Below are 7500 nucleotides of genomic sequence, written 5' to 3'. Positions count from 1 at the left end.
TCCCTATACATGCTGAAAGACTCTGCACACAATGAGAACCACACGTCAGCCAGACACTATCACACACTACTCTCTGCCTCTAACAGGCACACACACAATATCTAACCACCAGCATGGAAGAACATCCGGTGCATCCTCTCCGCCACATTACACAATCCACACTATCATAACCAGACCGGGAGGTCCACCCAGAAAACAGAATATCCCACCCTTCCGACATCCGCCATTGCTCAGCTAAGCCACGAACACCCACACATGTCCTACACAGGGGTGCACCCAACATCACAATACTGCCTCCTGTCACAGTACACAAACAATGGCAGGAATGAAAGACACAGATCTGCCACAACCTTGGAATCGGAGCGCCGCCTGTCATGAGCCACAAGTGCATCCTGACGTGACAAATCGGATGATCCCGCAGGCATGCACTTACGATAATCACTATCAACGAACCTGCCGCCCCCTCCCCCCCCAAAATACACCTTTCCCTACAACGTGTACCTTAACCTAAGCTATATTGTACCTTAACCTAAGCGATATTGTACCTTAACCTAAGGTATATCGTACCTTAACCTAACCTACATTGCGCCTTCACCTAACCTACGTTGTACCTTAACCTAACCTACGTTGTACCTTAACCTAACCTACGTTGTACCTTAACCTAACCTACGTTGTACCTTAACCTAACCTACGTTGTACCTTAACCTAACCTACGTTGTACCTTAACCTAACCTACGTTGTACCTTAACCTAACCTACGTTGTACCTTAACCTAACCTACGTTGTGCCTTAACCTAACCTACGTTGTGCCTTAACCTAACCTACGTTGTGCCTTAACCTAACCTACGTTGTGCCTTAACCTAACCTACGTTGTGCCTTAACCTAACCTATGTTGTGCCTTAACCTAACCTATGTTGTGCCTTAACCTAACCTATGTTGTGCCTTAACCTAACCTATGTTGTGCCTTAACCTAACCTATGTTGTGCCTTAACCTAACCTATGTTGTGCCTTAACCTAACCTACGTTGTGCCTTAACCTAACCTACGTTGTGCCTTAACCTAACCTACGTTGTGCCTTAACCTAACCTACGTTGTGCCTTAACCTAACCTACGTTGTGCCTTAACCTAACCTACGTTGTGCCTTAACCTAACCTACGTTGTGCCTTAACCTAACCTACGTTGTGCCTTAACCTAACCTACGTTGTGCCTTAACCTAACCTACGTTGTGCCTTAACCTAACCTACGTTGTGCCTTAACCTAACCTACGTTGTGCCTTAACCTAACCTACGTTGTGCCTTAACCTAACCTACGTTGTGCCTTAACCTAACCTACGTTGTGCCTTAACCTAACCTACGTTGTGCCTTAACCTAACCTACGTTGTGCCTTAACCTAACCTACGTTGTGCCTTAACCTAACCTACGTTGTGCCTTAACCTAACCTACGTTGTGCCTTAACCTAACCTACGTTGTGCCTTAACCTAACCTACGTTGTGCCTTAACCTAACCTACGTTGTGCCTTAACCTAACCTACGTTGTGCCTTAACCTAACCTACGTTGTGCCTTAACCTAACCTACGTTGTGCCTTAACCTAACCTACGTTGTGCCTTAACCTAACCTACGTTGTGCCTTAACCTAACCTACGTTGTGCCTTAACCTAACCTACGTTGTGCCTTAACCTAACCTACGTTGTGCCTTAACCTAACCTACGTTGTGCCTTAACCTAACCTACGTTGTGCCTTAACCTAACCTACGTTGTGCCTTAACCTAACCTATGTTGTGCCTTAACCTAACCTATGTTGTGCCTTAACCTAACCTATGTTGTGCCTTAACCTAACCTATGTTGTGCCTTAACCTAACCTATGTTGTGCCTTAACCTAACCTATGTTGTGCCTTAACCTAACCTATGTTGTGCCTTAACCTAACCTATGTTGTGCCTTAACCTAACCTATGTTGTGCCTTAACCTAACCTACGTTGTGCCTTAACCTAACCCATATTGTACCTTAACCTAACCCATATTGTACCTTAACCTAACCCATATTGTACCTTAACCTAACCCATATTGTACCTTAACCTAACCCATATTGTACCTTAACGTAACCTAATTTGTGCCTTAACGTAACCTAATTTGTGCCTTAACGTAACCTAATTTGTGCCTTAACGTAACCTAATTTGTGCCTTAACGTAACCTAATTTGTGCCTTAACGTAACCTAATTTGTGCCTTAACGTAACCTAATTTGTGCCTTAACGTAACCTAATTTGTGCCTTAACGTAACCTAATTTGTGCCTTAACGTAACCTAATTTGTGCCTTAACGTAACCTAATTTGTGCCTTAACGTAACCTAATTTGTGCCTTAACGTAACCTAATTTGTGCCTTAACGTAACCTAATTTGTGCCTTAACGTAACCTAATTTGTGCCTTAACGTAACCTAATTTGTGCCTTAACGTAACCTAATTTGTGCCTTAACGTAACCTAATTTGTGCCTTAACGTAACCTAATTTGTGCCTTAACGTAACCTAATTTGTGCCTTAACGTAACCTAATTTGTGCCTTAACGTAACCTAATTTGTGCCTTAACGTAACCTAATTTGTGCCTTAACGTAACCCATGTTGTGCCTTAACGTAACCCATGTTGTGCCTTAACGTAACCCAATTTGTGCCTTAACGTAACCCATGTTGTGCCTTAACCTAACCTATATTGTGCCTCAACCTAACCTATATTGCGCCTTAACCTGACGCACGTTGTCGCTGAACCTGCTCTGTAATTGTTATGCAACTCGTTAAATTAGTGTAGTGTTGCCTAACCGCAACCCTCGCAATATAGTTCGCTATTCGCACTGCCCGGTCCCCTGTGTATCGCGTCATGTTAAACACCTTGCAGGTGTTGCTGACTTTCCACATGCTCCTGCTATACACTGTAATGTGGATAGCAGCAGGACGTACATGCCGCCCCCCCTTCCCCCCTGCCTTCGCAAGCTGGTCGTTGAGAAGTTTGCATGTTCAATGCCCTTCGCATGCCGACGTACTCAGCCTACGTTGTGGTACGGCCTGTCACCTGTCCGCCGATGTACGCAAAACCCACAAACTGTACTGCACATTGGTCCGTATGTACTGAATGATACATCGTGGCACATGTGTGACCGTACGACGACTGCGCCTAGCAACGGCAGACCATACAGTCCAAATATTGTGCACGCAGCTACGTGTCGTCTCCCTATAAGAGCTGGATTGCAGTGTGGTACGCCATTCAGACGTGTGGGAGGAACGGACGCCCTGGATGGCGATCAGCATGAGCAGTCTGTTGATGTAGTGGAGCGTGTATTCGGACGTAGTCGTCTCTTCTCACACACCGTGATAGCATGTTGCACCGCGTTCCACATCTGCGACATCCTGCAGAGGCCGGCTGACAGTCGTTCGCGCAATGGACACCGCATACGTACGGGGGCTACCTTCCACGTGTTCTCGAGGCGTGCACATGTTGTTGCGTCTATGTGGGCAGACGTAGTGTGTTGTGACACCTGACACAGGCATGCAATACTCGTTGCAAATGGCGATGGACGTCTACGTTTGCTGGTGACGTTACGCAAATGAACAACAGGTAACCCGTTGTGGTGCGGTTGTTCTCGCTAGAGGTGAATCAGTGTTGGCGACGATCGGTCGAGCTATTAACCGGTTGTTTCAGGGATACCCACCATGCCCACGAACGTGAAAGGGGACCCACCATGCCCACGAACGCGAAAGGGGATCTGGGTGTGAGGCGATACGCGGCGGTGGCTGGGTGGGACCGTCCCCGGCCGGTGAGGGGGGGCCGCCCGGCGTGCTGGCAGCGCGGTGCGTGGGCGCACGCGCTACAGCCGGCTGGTGGGGGCGGCCAGTGGCAGGCGCGCCGGCCGACGGACGCGGCAGGCGGCGCAGCTGCGCGCCGGCGCCCCCTGCTCGCGGCGCCTTGCGGCCAAAGTAGGTCCTCGCGGGCCCGGTGCGAAGCGCGGTGGCCATCTGCAGTGTGCTGGTCCGATTGAGGACTGTGTGCGCTGAGGATGCGCCGCCGCCCGGCGCTCGGCGCCGCGACGCCGTCTGCTGCTCGGTCGCCCCAGCGGTTCTCGCAGGTGGTTTGTATCGCAGCTGTGCGGACGTGTTGGCGCGTGCGCTGTGCTGGGAGAGTTCGCTTCGGCACCCAAGTGGGGCTTTTGTCCTTCTGTGGCGCTGGCGTTGGAGCTGCCGGTCACCGTAGGTGGCGCGTGTTGTCTCCCGCCGGCAATGCCACGACAGCACGCTCCCGGGCCTCTGTCGGCAGCGGCAAGCTCAGTTGGGAGCACGGGTGGTCGCACCTAAAGCGTCTACTCGCCTAACTCCGGGCGATTGCGCCTCTCTCGAACCCGACCAAGTACTTAGGACGGCGCTGCGCGCCGCCGGGACCTGAGAGGGTTTCGAGGTGTGTTGTGCAGGGGAGCTCAGCCTCCTCCTGTTTGCAGAATAATTGAGCGGACGCTTGCGTGTTCGCGCGGGCCCCCGGGACACACTCCCGGGCGGCCGGCTGCTCAGCTCTAGTTGACGCAGCTCCCTGGTTGATCCTGCCAGTAGTCATATGCTTGTCTCAAAGATTAAGCCATGCATGTCTCAGTACAAGCCGCATTAAGGTGAAACCGCGAATGGCTCATTAAATCAGTTATGGTTCCTTAGATCGTACCCACGTTACTTGGATAACTGTGGTAATTCTAGAGCTAATACATGCAAACAGAGTCCCGACCAGAGATGGAAGGGACGCTTTTATTAGATCAAAACCAATCGGTCGGCTCGTCCGGTCCGTTTGCCTTGGTGACTCTGAATAACTTTGGGCTGATCGCACGGTCCTCGTACCGGCGACGCATCTTTCAAATGTCTGCCTTATCAACTGTCGATGGTAGGTTCTGCGCCTACCATGGTTGTAACGGGTAACGGGGAATCAGGGTTCGATTCCGGAGAGGGAGCCTGAGAAACGGCTACCACATCCAAGGAAGGCAGCAGGCGCGCAAATTACCCACTCCCGGCACGGGGAGGTAGTGACGAAAAATAACGATACGGGACTCATCCGAGGCCCCGTAATCGGAATGAGTACACTTTAAATCCTTTAACGAGTATCTATTGGAGGGCAAGTCTGGTGCCAGCAGCCGCGGTAATTCCAGCTCCAATAGCGTATATTAAAGTTGTTGCGGTTAAAAAGCTCGTAGTTGGATTTGTGTCCCACGCTGTTGGTTCACCGCCCGTCGGTGTTTAACTGGCATGTATCGTGGGACGTCCTGCCGGTGGGGCGAGCCGAAGGCGTGCGACCGCCTCGTGCGTGCTCGTGCGTCCCGAGGCGGACCCCGTTGAAATCCTACCAGGGTGCTCTTTATTGAGTGTCTCGGTGGGCCGGCACGTTTACTTTGAACAAATTAGAGTGCTTAAAGCAGGCAAGCCCGCCTGAATACTGTGTGCATGGAATAATGGAATAGGACCTCGGTTCTATTTTGTTGGTTTTCGGAACCCGAGGTAATGATTAATAGGGACAGGCGGGGGCATTCGTATTGCGACGTTAGAGGTGAAATTCTTGGATCGTCGCAAGACGAACAGAAGCGAAAGCATTTGCCAAGTATGTTTTCATTAATCAAGAACGAAAGTTAGAGGTTCGAAGGCGATCAGATACCGCCCTAGTTCTAACCATAAACGATGCCAGCCAGCGATCCGCCGCAGTTCCTCCGATGACTCGGCGGGCAGCCTCCGGGAAACCAAAGCTTTTGGGTTCCGGGGGAAGTATGGTTGCAAAGCTGAAACTTAAAGGAATTGACGGAAGGGCACCACCAGGAGTGGAGCCTGCGGCTTAATTTGACTCAACACGGGAAACCTCACCAGGCCCGGACACCGGAAGGATTGACAGATTGATAGCTCTTTCTTGATTCGGTGGGTGGTGGTGCATGGCCGTTCTTAGTTGGTGGAGCGATTTGTCTGGTTAATTCCGATAACGAACGAGACTCTAGCCTGCTAACTAGTCGCGTGACATCCTTCGTGCTGTCAGCGATTACTTTTCTTCTTAGAGGGACAGGCGGCTTCTAGCCGCACGAGATTGAGCAATAACAGGTCTGTGATGCCCTTAGATGTTCTGGGCCGCACGCGCGCTACACTGAAGGAATCAGCGTGTCTTCCTAGGCCGAAAGGTCGGGGTAACCCGCTGAACCTCCTTCGTGCTAGGGATTGGGGCTTGCAATTGTTCCCCATGAACGAGGAATTCCCAGTAAGCGCGAGTCATAAGCTCGCGTTGATTACGTCCCTGCCCTTTGTACACACCGCCCGTCGCTACTACCGATTGAATGATTTAGTGAGGTCTTCGGACTGGTACGCGGCATTGACTCTGTCGTTGCCGATGCTACCGGAAAGATGACCAAACTTGATCATTTAGAGGAAGTAAAAGTCGTAACAAGGTTTCCGTAGGTGAACCTGCGGAAGGATCATTACCGACTAGACTGCATGTCTTTCGATGTGCGTGTCGTGTCGCGCAACACGCAGCTACCTGTACGGCTCGCAGTAGCCGTGCGCCGCGTGCGGAACCACGCGTTCGTCTCAAAACTAACGGCAATGTTGTGTGGTACGAGCGCTGAAGCGCTGGAGCGGCTGGCCTGCGGCACCTGGCGCCTGGCGCCGGTTTTGAATGACTTTCGCCCGACTGCCTGTCCGCTCCGGTGTGGAGCCGTACGACGCCCATCGGCCGTGAGGCCGTTGGACACTGAACGCTGGAACAGGGCCGCCACACGCCTCAGTCCCGCCTATGCAACTGTCTCGAAAGAGATGGTGGAAACTATGAAAAGATCACCCAGGACGGTGGATCACTCGGCTCGTGGGTCGATGAAGAACGCAGCAAATTGCGCGTCGACATGTGAACTGCAGGACACATGAACATCGACGTTTCGAACGCACATTGCGGTCCATGGATTCCGTTCCCGGGCCACGTCTGGCTGAGGGTCGGCTACGTATACTGAAGCGCGCGGCGTTTGCCCCGCTTCGCAGACCTGGGAGTGTCGTGGCCGCCTGTGGGGCCGGCCGCGTCTCCTTAAACGTGCGATGCGCGCCCGTCGCCTGGCGGTTCGCATACCGGTACTTACTCGGTAGCGTGCACAGCCGGCTGGCGGTGTGGCGTGCGACACCTCGTACAACGACCTCAGAGCAGGCGAGACTACCCGCTGAATTTAAGCATATTACTAAGCGGAGGAAAAGAAACTAACAAGGATTCCCCCAGTAGCGGCGAGCGAACAGGGAAGAGTCCAGCACCGAACCCCGCAGGCTGCCGCCTGTCGTGGCATGTGGTGTTTGGGAGGGTCCACTACCCCGACGCCTCGCGCCGAGCCCAAGTCCAACTTGAATGAGGCCACGGCCCGTAGAGGGTGCCAGGCCCGTAGCGGCCGGTGCGAGCGTCGGCGGGACCTCTCCTTCGAGTCGGGTTGCTTGAGAGTGCAGCTCCAAGTGGGTGGTAAACTCCATCTGAGACTAAATATG

The 7500-nt window shown here is 52.3% G+C and overlaps 3 non-coding genes across 3 annotated transcripts in view; all 3 read left to right on the top strand.

Annotated features, from left to right (window-relative positions):
* Positions 1-4555: 4555 nt before the first annotated feature.
* On the top strand, positions 4556-6464 carry LOC126444260 (small subunit ribosomal RNA). The gene has a single exon (XR_007582516.1). It is a non-coding gene; the product is annotated as a small subunit ribosomal RNA (ribosomal RNA).
* A 353-nt stretch (positions 6465-6817) lies between these two features.
* On the top strand, positions 6818-6972 carry LOC126444256 (5.8S ribosomal RNA). Its single transcript, XR_007582513.1, has one exon. It is a non-coding gene; the product is annotated as a 5.8S ribosomal RNA (ribosomal RNA).
* Positions 6973-7160: 188 nt separating this feature from the next.
* Positions 7161-7500, top strand: part of LOC126444253 (large subunit ribosomal RNA) — a 4222-nt gene continuing 3882 nt past the window's right edge. Inside the window, exon 1 of the ribosomal RNA XR_007582510.1 lies at positions 7161-7500. This exon is cut by the window's right edge and continues 3882 nt beyond it. This is a non-coding gene — a ribosomal RNA (large subunit ribosomal RNA).

This window comes from Schistocerca serialis, unplaced genomic scaffold (genome assembly GCF_023864345.2).
Source record: "Schistocerca serialis cubense isolate TAMUIC-IGC-003099 unplaced genomic scaffold, iqSchSeri2.2 HiC_scaffold_252, whole genome shotgun sequence".
In the NCBI taxonomy this organism is placed as follows: Eukaryota; Metazoa; Arthropoda; class Insecta; order Orthoptera; family Acrididae; genus Schistocerca; species Schistocerca serialis.
The sequence above is the reverse complement of the archived record's forward strand: the minus strand, read 5'-3'. Positions and strand labels throughout refer to the sequence as shown.